We start from the raw sequence: 15428 nt of genomic DNA on the forward strand, positions 1-15428 counted from the left end.
TTAATAATAATCTTGATGAGCTCAAAGACTCGAATGTAACGTCTTTTGAAGTATGCCATGAATGACTCCAAGTAATTTCTCTAATATGAGCTAATGCACAGCGGAAGGTTTCTTTCATACCTGAGAATAAACATGCTTTAAAGTGTCAACCAAAAGGTTGGTGAGTTCATTAGTTTAACATAAATAATCATTTCATAATTTTAATAGACCACAAGATTTCATATTTCCATTTCTCCTAAACATACGTCCCATGCATAGAGACAAAAATATCATTCATATGGATTGAACACCTGGTAACCGACATTCACAATTTGTATATAAGAATATCCCCATCATTCCGGGATCCTCCTTCGAACATGATATAAATTTCGAAGTACTAAAGCATCCGGTACTTTGGATGGGGCTTGTTGGGCCCGATAGATCTATCTTTAGAGTTCGCGTCAATTAGGGTGTCTGTTCCCTAATTCTTAGATTACCAGACTTAATAAAAAGGGGCATATTCAGTTTCGATCATTCAACCATAGAACGTAATTTCGATTACTTGTGTCTATTTCGTAAAACAGTTATAAAAACAGCGCATGTATTCTCAGCCCGAAAATATAAAGGGTAAAAAGGCAAACGAAACTCACGTATATAATTATTGTAAAACAGTTAATAAAGCATTTGCATGTATTCTCAGCCCAAAAATGTAAAGAGTAAAAGGGGCAATGAAACTCACCTATTGTATTTTGTAGTAAAAATACATATGACGTCATTGACCAAGTGTAGGGTTGGCCTCGGATTCACGAACCTATATCATTTGTATATTTATTAAAACATATAATAGAATTTTATAATTTCAGTTATTAATTATATAAATTTTTATATGTTTGTAGTTATATGGGTTTTATTCTAAATTTCATTAAAAGTATATATATACTGTACTTATATATATTACATCTTATGTTGTATTTGTTTATTTTGTATGTAATTAAAATAGCTAATATCTATACATTTAGTTATATCACTATATCTATGTATATCTATGATTAGTATTAAATGATAAATTCAATAGTTTGTTGTATGAAAGTATTTATTTAACAATATGGTATGTTTGGTATATGGTTTTATTATAATTAGTGTATATGTATTAAGTGTATTTTGTGTCCAAAATATTTATTTGTTAAAACGGGTAGTCTTGGTAATTAATAATGATGATATTAATAATCTTATTACTTCATAGTAATACTTATTTTGATAATAATATTTATAACAATCTTATTATTATTGGTAATCTTGATAAAAATACTTTTGTTAATAATAATCATCATTGTAACTAGAGTTATGATAATAGTAATAATAATAGGTAACTAATACTTGTATTAGTAATAAAAATAATACTGATAATCATAATACACTTAAAATAATAATAATAATATCAATAAGATTAGTAATGATAATTCTAATACATTTTTAAATGATAATACTAGCGATAATAATGTTAATATTCTAAATTATATTAATAATCACTTCTTTAATAATAATAAATAACATAATAACAATAATAACAACAACAATTTATAATAACAATAATAATCATAATAATCATATTAATAATAATAAGGGATAAATGGTATCATTAATAATTATTATACTAATTAGTATAACAATAATAATATTAATAATTTTTGGTAGTGAGATATACCTTCAAAAGCGTTTGTAGAAAAAAATATGCCCTCAACGGGGCTCGAACCCGTGACCTCCCGCTCACCCACACTACCTATTAACCATCCTTCTGATCCGTCCTTTCTGTTTTTAATTCCTATACTTTTCTATATAATTCGATTAGGTTTATGTTCTACCTTTCTTCTTCATTCCAATTTTCAGTCGACCCATAATCAATCCCAAATTCGAATTAATGTTTGTCCAATACATATAAACACTCAGCAAATATATATACATATATATATGGGTTCTCGATTAATAATAATAAAAACGGAAAAAAAAGAAAAAAAGAAAGAGACCAGTCTGCTGTTCGTTGTCGATAAAAAAATAATTGATTTTATAAATGAGAACATTTTAGATAGATCTTTCAATACGAATTGTGTTTCACATGACTCCTATAAACTATCTGACTTCTTAATTAACTCCAAAACATAACAGAACGATCGAATTTTATGAAGAACATAATGTTTGACTTTTTGAGCTTGAACTTTGACTCCAAAATTGGAACCCGATACGAACAATTGAGATTTGAAACTTTCCAGGCAGTTTAAATAAAAGATTTTGAACAGAACTGCATTAATATAATTTTAAATGAAACAAGAATTCGAGGTTTTGGAAATTTGGAACACGTACAGAGCTGCTACTTGTTCTTCTTTCTTTTTTTTGATTAAATTCGCCCATGTATAAGAAGATAATTGAAAAGTATGAATTTTTATGGATGATAGGAGGTCGTATTGTTTGAATAACACTGAAGTTGTTTAGATTATATATGAATTGCAGCCGACAGTTTAACTAGATCAGAAATAGAAGAAAACAAATAAAATTAATAAAGCAGATGTAGATTTTTAACTGATTTTATTTTTAATTGATTGTCTTAAGGTGAAGAGGAATTCGATTTTTGTAGACAGGAAGAATCAAAATCAACTGCAGATGATTTATATGTGTACTGAATCTGATATTGATGTTATGTATATATGTTAAATAATTAATAATTACAATTATATTACAAATAATAATAATAGTAATAATAATAATAATAGTAGTAATAAATAATACTAATTTCCTAAATATCTATATCTGTATATCTCCCAATATATATATATATATATATATATATATATATATATATATATATATATATATATATATATATATATATATATATATATATATTTGTATTTACGTATCACAGTATTTGTATATCTATTATATTTATTTATTTTCTATATAAATTGTAATTAGTCTTAATATTAAATCTAACTATAATAATAATACTCTTAATATTAAAATAAGACAAATTTATAATAATAATATTACTAATGATAATGATAATAATTAACATCAAATGCATAACTAATATATATTGTTAATAACAATAATGCTAATATTATTAATATCAATAATATCAATAATAATACTTTATCAATCTATATATATTAAGTTCACATTTATAATTTATTAATAACATAAATATTGATATTAATATTGGAAGTAGTAAAAGTATTATTATTATATAGTCTAAATTTATATATATATATATATATATATATATATATATATATATATATATATATATATGTTATATTAACTTATGTAATACAATTATGTTATATATATATATATATATATATATATATATATATATATATATATATATATTACTTATGTAATATATGTTATATTAACTTTCATTAAATATTTGTTATTTATATAATACAATTAATAATAATTATACAAAATATATTTTTAACTTGTAATTGCATTTATATACATATACATATTTATTTACAAACAATAGTTCGTGAATCATTGGAAATGGTCGATGTCAAATAAATCTATGTAAACAGTTCAAAAAAAATTTCTTAAGACTCAACGTTTCAAATCTTGCTTATCGTTTAGGAAACATATAAAGATTAAAGTTTAAATTTGATCAGAAATTCCCGGGTCATCACAGATATCACTTCAATAATTATCAAAACATCTATTTTTATCTTTTGATTTAAATAAATAAATCTAATATATCACGGATAAGTTAATATATTTTAATAAATAATATGTAATGTAAATATATCTAAAACCTTTCAAATACAGATAATTAAAATTTGTTTTTTTTCTAATAGATGAAAATGTATTCAATTTTTAAAATATATGCTAATTAAAGATGTCACGTAAAAAGTTTAAAACCTTGTGATTATATAATGTATATATATATATATATATATATATATATATATATATAGATAGATAGATAGATAGATAGATAGATAGATAGATAGATTACCAATACAAAATTCTATGAGGATTAAAAATATTAGACCATTCACATCGGAGCGTGGTTGGGGCCGCTGTTGCATCGACGCCGATGCTAGCGGCCGCCGTTGGGGCGTCGTTGCATCCACCGCCCTGGAAAATGCAATGTAACAACAATTTGAAGGACGTTGGATCGATGGATTTTTTATTAATTACAGATGAAAGGGAGAAGGGGACGAGTATTTATGGAGTATAGGACTAGATCGAATTGATGAATTGAATTGAAGATTGGGAATTTTAGGGCTAAAGCGAATAAAAGGGAGAAGGGGACGAGTATTACAGAGCATATTTATTTACTGTTATATATATTATAATCCTTTAAAAATAATTATATATATTACATTAATATTTAAAATAATAATAATAATCATAAAAGACGTTTAAGAAAAAGAATAATAATCAAATAAATACAATAATAATAATAATACTACTAATAGTAATAATAATAATAATAATAATAATAATAATAATAATAATAATAATAATAATAATAATAATAATAATAATAATAAATAAGGATAATAAAATAATTAATATTGGAAGTGGGTCAATGTGATGCCCCGTACAAAACCATCGTGTACGAATCATCAACAACAGGATCATTACAAGGTTAAGTACTATATGCTGTAATAAAAGAAGTTGCATTCACGATAAAAAGATGACGTCATAACCGACGTCAATTGTTTTACACCAACAGTATGCTTCTACGAATAGCAAGCACGAATAAATGTATATGACCCTTAGGTCATTACAAAACATAGTTCAAAAGTATTAAAGTTTGAATGCAAGATAAACAATTCATGCGGTGATAACACTAGAGCAGCGGGTGTCTACGGCAAGACTAGCACGACAGCGGAAGCAAATAACCTTAAGCACCTGAGAAAAACATGCTTAAAAACGTCAACACAAAGGTTGGTGAGCTATAGTTTAAGTATAACAGTAGGTAAGGTAGGCCACGAGATTTCAGTGCTACAAAGAGCGTTTCAAAATAGTATGATAAAGTATATGTTAACCGTGGGCACTTGGTAACTAACTTAACGTTTATACCCCCTGAAAGTACACTTGGCAAGTGCGTATATCTACGAAGTATTAAACACTCTGTAAATGCTAGCGCGACTAGCCCGAGTGGGGATGTCAAACCCTATGGATCCATATCTAAGATTCGCGTTCACCAGTTCAAAAACCAATGACTAAACGTTACCGAGCTAAAGGGAATGTTTCTGCAGTTATATAACCCACACATATATAAGTTTAAGTACTCGTGCCTAGTATGTAAAACATAAAATCCGCATGTATTCTCAGTTCCCAAAATAAGTTAAAGTAAAAAGGGAATGCTATAACTCACAATGATAAAGTAGCGGTAAAGTATGACTCGGAAAGTAAGCAAGTAATGAAGGTTGTCCAAACGGGTCCTCAACCTAAGTCAAATAGGACTAAGTCAGTAAATCATCCAAATAGGTTTAAATGTATGTAAATAAGGTCTTAAGGGTCATCATCATTCATCATTAAACAAAAGGTGTAAAGTAAATTTCGTTCATGAAAGTAGTTTAAAACCAAAGCTGATTTCGATCAGTCACCACGGCGTCTACCCTTACTGAAATAAGGTGAGACCAGTGGCAATGGCTCTGTATATGAGTCCTTTAAGTGTGGTAAAATTTACAGAAGCAAACTCGTCTTTGTTTGACCGTGGCGACGGTCTAAGTGCGAGTAGGTCAGAAATTTCTGCACAACGTTAAAAGGACATAGTGACGATCGGAGGGCCATAAATCCTAAACCGTAACTCGGATTAAGACGAGTCCTATATGAAAAGTTATCTACTCGAACAGAGATATTTTAAAATCATAATCACAACAGCCCAGGTCTTACTGATCAGACCCAGAATACAGAAAACAGACAGGTCAGTAGGTTCCGGTGGTTCTTGGTGTTCGATGCTTATCACGGTTCTCATCCTTGATGCATGTAGCTTCGAGTGTACAACTCGTTGATGTGTTTGCATCATTTTCACCAAGGTTTGACCATCAAAACCCAAGTGTAAGTCTAAGACATGAAGCACAACTCACTTAAGTGTTGCAAGTGTTTTGATGAACCAAAGTTACATCAAAGTCTTAAATCTAACATATACATGAACTTTAAAACTAATAATAAGTTACAAACTTGAAAGTAAACTTATGAAATCAAGATCTTGAGTTGTAGAACATAGTTCTTAGTTTGATCTTGAAGATCCAAGACTCAAAAGTCTAGATCTAACATAAGTGTACTAAGTTATAATTAAAAAGTTTCATTTACATGTTCTTGAACTAGTAAAGTTAACTTTTAGTTCAAGAGAAATGAGATCAAGGTTAACTAGTAACACTTGACCAATAATAACCAACAAACATGAAATTAAAGTGCATAATATGAAGTAACAAACTAAATAAACAAGTTAATTGGTCATGGTTGTTCATACTTTAAAGATTCAAACCAAAGTTTGATCTTTAAGAAAGTAAATTTTAAAGTTTACTAACATGAATTACAAGTATGAGTTTAACAACTATGAACTTACAAACTTTTGAAACAATAAATGTAGAATCATAAACTAGTAAGTTTATGTTCTTGTGTTCTTGAAAATTCAAGATATTATGAAGAATCAAAGTAATAAGTTTGATTCTTGAAAACAATAAAGAACAATAACAACAACTAGTAATTAAGCAACAAACAACAACATGAACCAAGTAACAACAAACAACAAAGAATGATGATGATAAAGGGTGTCTTGGTTTCGGTTTTACAAGAGAAAAAGGAAGGATATTAAGTTTTGTTACTTACAATTTTAGAGAGAAAAGAGAGAAAAAGTTTGAAGTGTGTGAAGAGTGAATGAAGATACAAGTGAACAAGTAAACAAAATTTGAAAGCAAACATTCCCTTGGGAGCCTCCTAGCCGACGGTCTGCAGTCCACAAGGGGGAAGGGAAGAATTTGTTGGTCACTAGCATGAAAAGCTCTTTAAAGTTGGTTATTAGGTGTTAGTTCATGGGGATTATGTGCAAGTAACATGGTAACTAGATTCCATACAAGTTAAGTCATCTAGTTAAGTCTTAGGAGTAATACTTACATACAAAAATGGGCTAACTAATTCCTTTAAGATGTAGGGTGGGCTTATAAGCCCATGTTCAAGAGTCCATAACATTAATCAAGCCCAAGTTCAAGTAGTTTAACAAATAAATCCAATTAAAGCCCAAGTAACTAACTAATCACCATAGTTAATTAAAATGATTAATAAAATTAATCATGAATGTAAATAATACTTGAAAATATTATTCGGGTAGGTTTCGCGTGTCACAAAGACGTTTCGGGCAATTAAAGTCAAGTACGGGCAATCATGACAACATGTAAATGTAATAACATACATTCGTTTAATCACACGTATTAATAATAATAATTATTAATAAATAAACGTTGGAAAATCCAAGGTCGTTACATTACCCACCTGTTAAAGAAAATTTCGTCCCGAAATTTAAGCTGAGGTAGATGGAGGAGTCAGGAAAAGGTGAGGATACTTCCGCATCATTTGATCCTCTCACTCCCAAGTAAACTCAGGTCCTCGTTTGGCATTCCATCGTACTCGGACGATTGGAATCTTGTTGCGTTTCAAAATTTTGATCTCACGATCCATAATCTCAACTGGTTCTTCCACAAAGTAGAGTTTGTCATCAATAGTAAGTTCTTCAAGTGGTATGATAAGTTCTGGTACAGCGAGACACTTCTTTAAGTTTGACACGTGGAAGGTAGGATGAACTGAGCTCAATTGTGCTGGTAGATCCAAACGGTAAGCAACGGGTCCAACACGTTCCAAGATTTCAAAAGGACCAATGTATCGTGGGTTTAACTTTCCACGTTTTCCAAAACGGATCACACCTTTCCAAGGTGCAACCTTCAACATTACACGGTCACCAACGTTGAATTCAAAGTCCTTACGTTTAAGATCAGCATAACTCTTTTGGCGATCACGGGCCACCTTGAGTCTGTTTTGAATCTGAGCAATCTTCTCTGATGTTTCATGGACTATCTCGGGTCCGGTGAGTTGCACTTCGTCTAGCTCGGCCCAACAAAGAGGAGAACGGCACTTGCGGCCATACAATGCTTCAAAAGGTGCAGCATTAATGCTCGAGTGATAACTGTTGTTGTACGAGAATTCGGTAAGTGGCAAATGCCTTTCCCAGGCCTTTCCGAAGTCAATAACACATGCACGCAACATGTCCTCCAAGGTCTGTATCGTTCGTTCACTTTGTCCGTCAGTCTGAGGGTGATATGCAGTACTCATGTCAAGACGAGTTCCCATGGCTTCTTATAAAGAACGCCAAAATCTAAAAGCAAAACGGGGGTCGCGATCGGAGATGATCGATAAAGGTACACCGTGTCGTGATACAACCTCTTTAATGTAAAGTTGAGCAAGCCTCTCCATTGTATCGGTTTCTTTCATCGCTAAGAAATGTGCAGATTTGGTAAGGCGATCAACAATAACCCAAATGGTATCGTATCCGCCCACCGTCTTTGGTAGCTTGGTGATGAAATCCATGGTTATCATCTCCCACTTCCATTGTGGGATTTTCGGCTGTTGAAGTAACCCAGAAGGTCTTTGATGCTCGACCTTAACTTTTGAGCAAGTCAAACACTTACTAACATAAGTTGCAATGTCTTTCTTAAGGTTCGGCCACCAGTACTGTTCTTTAAGATCATGATACATTTTGCCCTCTCCGGGATGAATCGAATATCTAGACTTGTGAGCTTCATCAAGTATGAGGCTCCGTAGATCTCCATAATGTGGTACCCAAATTCTTCCGGCATAACATCGGAGTCCAGACTCCCTAACCTCGAATCGAGAGACAAGTATGTTCAAATGTTCGTGAGATATATTCTCCTCCTTGAGAGCCTCATCTTGGGCTACTCTGATCTGGCTGTTGAGGTTCAAATGGATGGTGATGTTTAGAGCCCTAACACGAAGAGGTGTCATCCTCTCCTTTCGGCTTAAAGCGTCAGCTACTACATTGGCCTTGCCAGAATGATAACAGAGTTCACAATCGTAGTCGTTGAGCGTCTCGATCCATCGACGCTGTCTCATATTCAGTTGCTTCTGATCGAAGATGTGCTGGAGGCTCTTGTGATCGGTGAAGATAGTACTCTTAGTTCCATACAAATAGTGTCTCCACAATTTGAGTGCAAAGACAACGGCTCCAAGTTCAAGATCGTGAGTAGTGTAGTTCCGCTCGTGAATCTTCAATTGGCTGGAGGCATAGGCAATAACCTTTGATCGTTGCATCAGTACACAACCAAAACCACTTTTCGACGCATCGCAATAAACAACAAAGTCGTCACTGCCCTCAGGAAGTGATAGGATAGGTGCGGTGGTTAACTTCTTCTTCAAAGTTTGAAATGCTGATTCGTGTGTGGGTTCCAAAATGAACTTTTTGCCCTTGTGAGTCAGCGCGGTCAAAGGATGCGCAATCAGAGAAAATCCTTCAATGAACCTTCGGTAGTAACCGGAGAGACCTAGGAATTGGCGAATATGCGTCAGAGTAGTGGGGGTTTCCCACTTGCTGATAGCTTCAATCTTGGCGGGATCAACTTTGATACCCTGGTCGCTCACAACATGACCCATAAATTGGACTTCCTTCAGCCAAAATTCACACTTGGAGAATTTGGCGTAAAGTTGCTCTTGTCTCAAGAGTTCAAGTACTAATCGGAGATGTTGCTCATGTTCTTCTTCGCTCTTAGAGTAGATGAGGATATCATCTATGAAGACGATAATAAACTTATCCAAGTACGGATTGCAGACATGATTCATGAGGTCCATGAACACGGCAGGTGCATTTGTCAAACCGAATGGCATCACGAGAAACTCATAATGACCATAACGGGTTCCGAATGCAGTTTTCATCACGTCACTTTCCTTCACCCTCAACTGGTGATAACCGGATTGCAAATCGATCTTTGAGTAAACGCTCGATCCTTGTAGTTGATCAAAAAGATCGTCAATTCATGGAAGAGGATACCGATTCTTGATTGTCAATTTGTTGAGTTCACGGTAGTCGATACACATACGGAAGGATCCATCCTTCTTCTTCACAAACAACACAGGTGCGCTCCAAGGCGAGAAACTTGGTTGGATAAATCCACGGTCAAGTAGTTCTTGTAGTTGACTCTGTAATTCTTGCATCTCGGAAGGTGCGAGTCTATAAGGTGCGAGAGCTACAGGTGCAGCTCCTGGCACTAAATCAATCTGAAACTCTACTGCTCTCTGCGGCGGCAATCCAGGCAATTCCTCTGGGAAGACATCGAAAAATTTGTTCACAATTCGAACATCGTTCACGCTCTTCACCTCAGTTTCTACTGCTTTCACATGTTCTAGGACAGCAAAACGTCCCTTCTTCATAATCTTTTGTGCCTTCACGCAACTAATGAGGTTCAACTTCGAGGTACATCTCTCTCCGTAGATGATCAGTGACTCACCATCTCCTTGCGGTATGCGAAGTGCTTTATCACCACAGATAATATCGGCCTTTATCTTGCTCAACCAATCCATACCGACGATCACGTCAAAACTTCCCAGTTTGATAGGTATCAAGTCAATTTCGAAATCTGCACCAGCTATGTTGATAATAGCTCCACGACTAATATGGTCAACCTTTTCAAGTTTTCCATTGGCGACCTCGACAAGCATACTCTCTTTTAACGGGACTAATGACCAATTAATCTTATCGCAAAAATGTCTACATACATAACTTCTATCCGCACCAGTATCAAACAAGACAGAAGGTAAAAGGTTGTTGATTTTGAATATACCTGTCACCAAGTCGGGGTTTTCTCGGGCGTCCCTTGCATTAACTTTGAAAGCTCTACCACGGGGTGGTCCACCGTCTTTTCGCTTGTTTGGGCACGCATTTCTGAAATGGCCTGTCTGCCCGCATTCGTAACACTTCCTTGGCCTTGTGGGGTTCGGCTTCCCATTCAAAGTGGTGACCTTGCAGTCTTTTCCAACATACCCAGACCGTTGGCACTTCTCGCAGACAACATTGCAATACCCAGTGTGGTGTTTTTAACACCTCTTACATTGAGGTAGGGTTCCCTTGTAGTTCGGGTTGGAGTTGGCATTGTTGTTGGGGTTGGGGTTTCCACCGTTGTTGTTTCCTCTGAAACCCTCATGTCGTTTCGCCGGGTTCTGTTCATAGTTTCTTCCCCTGTTGTTGTTGTTGTGGTTATCCCATTTGCGCTTCTCACTAGTACCCGCTTCAGACTTAGTTTTCTCCGGTTCATCGATGGTTATTTGATTCATTAAAGTATGCACCATGCGCATCGCTTCGGGAACATTTGGTGGTTTGGATGAGGTGACGTTTCCCTTAATGCTCTTAGGGAGTCCCCAGAAGTATCTCTCCATTCGCTTGAATTCTAGGGTGACCATTGTCAGACACATCAGGGCTAACTCCAAAAATCTCCTGTTGTAACCATCAAGGTCGTTCCCAACGGCCTTTAACTGCATGAATTCCATTTCCATCTTTTGGATTTCGGTTCTCGGAGAATACTCCTCAATCATGGCACACTTAAATTCTTCCCATGGCGTAGCATACACCTCATCATTGCCTTGTGCCTGTGCCATTGTGTTCCACCACGTGAGCGCACCATCAGACAGCGTGCAAGAAGTAAATTTGGTTTTGTTGTCCTCCGAACAGTTGCTAACTCGGAATACTGATTCAAGTTTCTCGAACCATCTGGTGAGACCAACCGATCCCTCAATGCCGCTGAAGTTGTGTGGTTTACAGCTCTGGAATTCCTTGTAAGTACACTCATTTCGAACGAGTTGCATAACCGGTGGTGGTGGCGGTGGCGGTGGAGCTTGGGGTTGCATTTCCGCAATGGCTGCGGCTACACGTTCTTGGATCATCTCTTCAATTTGAGCAGCAGTAGGTGTGGATCGACCGTTAGCCATGGTGTTCTATACAAACATTTTGACTCAAGTCAAAATCCAGCATTCAATATATAATAATATAGTTTATAGCAACCAACATGTAAACAACACAACAAATATTAATTAAGTAACGCAAGTTGATACAAGTACCGCAAAACACCATACAGTAACGTAAATAGAATACTTGTACAAAAAGTAACATCACAAAGTTTCCATTCATTAATAATAAGTTTCATACATCATGATAGATTCGTACAATACATAAGTGAAATATGAAATTACAACTAGATTACATCATGAAATCTAATACAAAAGGTCCTACGGTGAAGGTGGGTGTAGGATGTCTAAAACCTGAGCCAACTTCTCCTCGAGCTCAGCTACCCGAGCTCGGAGGATCTCCACCTCCCTTGTCAATTCCTCGACTGTGGGAGATGGTGGGGCAGGCGGTGCCTGCGGTGCAGGTGGTGCCGGTGGTGCTGGTGGTGCAGACCTCACGAAACAAGGTGCAGACGTTCCGGCTCCAGAAATAGTCAGTACGTAATGGGGAACCTTACGTATCTGTGGGTCGGCAGGGTACGGCACAAGCCGCTTATGAGCAGTAACCCTACGACGTCGACCAAACGCGTCAGTGAAGGCTCGTCCTCCGTTGATCCCCAGAATGATGGTACCGTCGAAGCAATACCGCTTCTTCGGCGGGGTGGAGGGTGGCTGAATAGGTATATCAGCAGGGTCCTCATCATCACTGGAGTCGTCTGAGGAGGTGTTGTCGGTTGAAGCATCAGTGGATGACGGGTCGTCCGAATCATGTGGTGACTGTACGGGTGGCTGAACTGGACGTCCGTGGGCGGCCATCATCTTTCTGTATCTGCCTGGCGGAATCGGCACTAAACGTCCATTAGGAGCGCGTCGGCACGGCATGTGCATATGGTTACGGAATGGCCCTTCCCCGAACTCCGCGGGAATCACAACACCACCGATGCGGGGCTGTGGCTCCGAGGGTCCGGGAGCAGACGGAGCTGGAATCTCCGTAGGGTCCACGTGTCCACCAATAGTAGCCACTGGTGCCGGCGCACTACTACTAGCTCCGGAAGACGAAGCGCTTGGGTCATGGGTGCGTAGTGGGATCGGTCTGTCGGCAGCAGCAGCAGGTGGGGTGGCTGACGAGTCTAAACTGCCCAAAACGATAGCAGGTGGAACATCCGACATCTGAACAAGGAAAAATAAATTTTCCATGTCAGTAAGTCATAAAGCAAGCACGTATTAGGCCAACAGTTTAAATCATGTATAACAATAAGTAGCATGGCAATAATAATGAATCGTACAGAAGTAGCATGCAATCGAAAGCAAGTAATATCATACAGTAGTGAAATCATGCAGTAGCAAATGGCATATAGCAGTAAAAGTAAGTAGCAGCATGTAGTAAGTCAGCGGAAACAAGTAAACTAGCAAGTTGTAGATTAGTCCTATTAGTGAATCCTAATCGGGTCGGTCTTAGACTCACTAATGCAACCTAATTCCCTACAACCAATGCTCTGATACCAAATGTGATGCCCCGTACAAAACCATCGTGTACGAATCATCAACAACAGGATCATTACAAGGTTAAGTACTATATGCTGTAATAAAAGAAGTTGCATTCACGATAAAAAGATGACGTCATAACCGACGTCAATTGTTTTACACCAACAGTATGCTTCTACGAATAGCAAGCATGAATAAATGTATATGACCCTTAGGTCGTTACAAAACATAGTTCAAAAGTATTAAAGTTTGAATGCAAGATAAACAATTCATGCGGTGATAACACTAGAGCAGCGGGTGTCTACGGTAAGACTAGCACGACAGCGGAAGCAAATAACCTTAAGCACCTGAGAAAAACATGCTTAAAAACGTCAACACAAAGGTTGGTGAGCTATAGTTTAAGTATAACAGTAAGTAAGGTAGGCCACGAGATTTCAGTGCTACAAAGAGCGTTTCAAAACAGTATGATAAAGTATATGTTAACCGTGGGCACTTGGTAACTAACTTAACGTTTATACCCCCTGAAAGTACACTTGGCAAGTGCGTATGTCTACGAAGTATTAAACACTCATTAAATGCTATCGCGACTAGCCCGAGTGGGGATGTCAAACCCTATGGATCCATATCTAAGATTCGCGTTCACCGGTTCAAAAACCAATGACTAAACGTTACCGAGCTAAAGGGAATGTTTCTGCCGTTATATAACCCACACATATATAAGTTTAAGTACTCGTTCCTAGTATGTAAATCATAAAATCCGCATGTATTCTCAGTTCCCAAAATAAGTTAAAGTAAAAAGGGAATGCTATAACTCACAATGATAAAGTAGCGGTAAAGTATGACTCGGAAAGTAAGCAAGTAACGAAGGTTGTCCAAACGGGTCCTCAACCTAAGTCAAATAGGACTAAGTCAATAAATCTTCCGAATAGGTTTAAAAGTATGTAAATAAGGTCTTAAGGGTCATCATCATTCATCATTAAACAAAAGGTGTAAAGTAAATTTCGTTCATGAAAGTAGTTTAAAACCAAAGCTGACTTCGATCAGTCACCACGGCCTCTACCCTTACTGAAATAAGGTGAGACTAGTGGCCATGGCTCCGTATATGAGTCCTTTAAGTGTGGTAAAATTTATAGAAGCAAACTCGTCTTCGTTTGACCGTGGCGACGGTCTAAGTGCGAGTAGGTCAGAAATTTCTGCACAACGTTAAAAGAACATAGTGACGATCGGAGGGCCATAAATCCTAAACCGTAGCTCGGATTAAGATGAGTCCTATATGGAAAGTTATCTACTCGAACAGAGCTATTTGAAAATAATAGTCACAACAGCCCAGGTCTTACTGATCAGACCCAGAATACAGAAAACCGACAGGTCAGTAGGTTCTGGTGGTTCTTGGTGTTCGATGCTTATCACAGTTCTCATCCTTGATGCATGTAGCTTCGAGTGTACAACTCGTTGATGTGTTTGCATCATTTTCACCAAGGTTTGACCATCATAACCCAAGCGTAAGTCTAAGACATGAAGCACAACTCACTTAAGTGTTGCAAGTGTTTTGATGAACCAAAGTTACATCAAAGTCTTAGATCTAACACATACATGAACTTTAAAACTAATAATAAGTTACAAACTTGAAAGTAAACTTATGAAATCAAGATCTTGAGTTGTAGAACATAGTTCTTAGTTTGATCTTGAAGATTCAAGACTCAAAAGTCTAGATCTAACATAAGTGTACTAAGTTATAATTAAAAAGTTTCATTTACATGTTCTTGAACTAGTAAAGTTAACTTTTAGTTCAAGAGAAATGAGATCAAGGTTAACTAGTAACACTTGACCAATAATAACCAACAAACATGAAATTACAGTGCATAATATGAAGTAACAAACTAAATAAACAAGTTAATAGGTCATGGTTGTTCATACTTTAAAGATTCAAACCAAAGTTTGATCTTTAAGAAAGT

The sequence above is a fragment of the Rutidosis leptorrhynchoides genome, chromosome 3 (genome assembly GCF_046630445.1).
Source record: "Rutidosis leptorrhynchoides isolate AG116_Rl617_1_P2 chromosome 3, CSIRO_AGI_Rlap_v1, whole genome shotgun sequence".
NCBI lineage: Eukaryota > Viridiplantae > Streptophyta > Magnoliopsida > Asterales > Asteraceae > Rutidosis > Rutidosis leptorrhynchoides.